This window comes from Octopus bimaculoides, chromosome 7 (assembly GCF_001194135.2).
Source record: "Octopus bimaculoides isolate UCB-OBI-ISO-001 chromosome 7, ASM119413v2, whole genome shotgun sequence".
In the NCBI taxonomy this organism is placed as follows: Eukaryota; Metazoa; Mollusca; class Cephalopoda; order Octopoda; family Octopodidae; genus Octopus; species Octopus bimaculoides.
Window position 1 is genome coordinate 84,974,212 of NC_068987.1, and position 462 is coordinate 84,974,673.

Here is a 462-nt window from a genome sequence, read left to right on the forward strand (position 1 = left end):
TATATATATATATATATATATGTATATATATAATATATATATATATGTGTGTGTGTGTGTATGCATGTATGCATGTATGCATGTATGTATGCATGTATGTATGAAAGGGTGTGTATGTGTGTATGTGTGTACCGTACGCTGTTGCACATTTCGCATGTGAAATAACTTCAATGAACTGACAGCAAATTGCTCACACACCCATTTCGTACAATCATCTGCTAATGGAAGAAATAGCATTATTATTATTATTATTATTTTTATTATTATTATTATTATCATTATTATTATTGTGCCCATCATCATCATTTGTAAGTATGTATATACCATGCCTATACAGTTTTACTTATTTCAAGAGATGTTGATGCCGCAAATTTATGTAACTTTTGGAAACTGTATTCAATTACATTGTACACCTTAAGTATGAATACATTTCAGTTATTTTAAAGTTGACGGCAACACAAT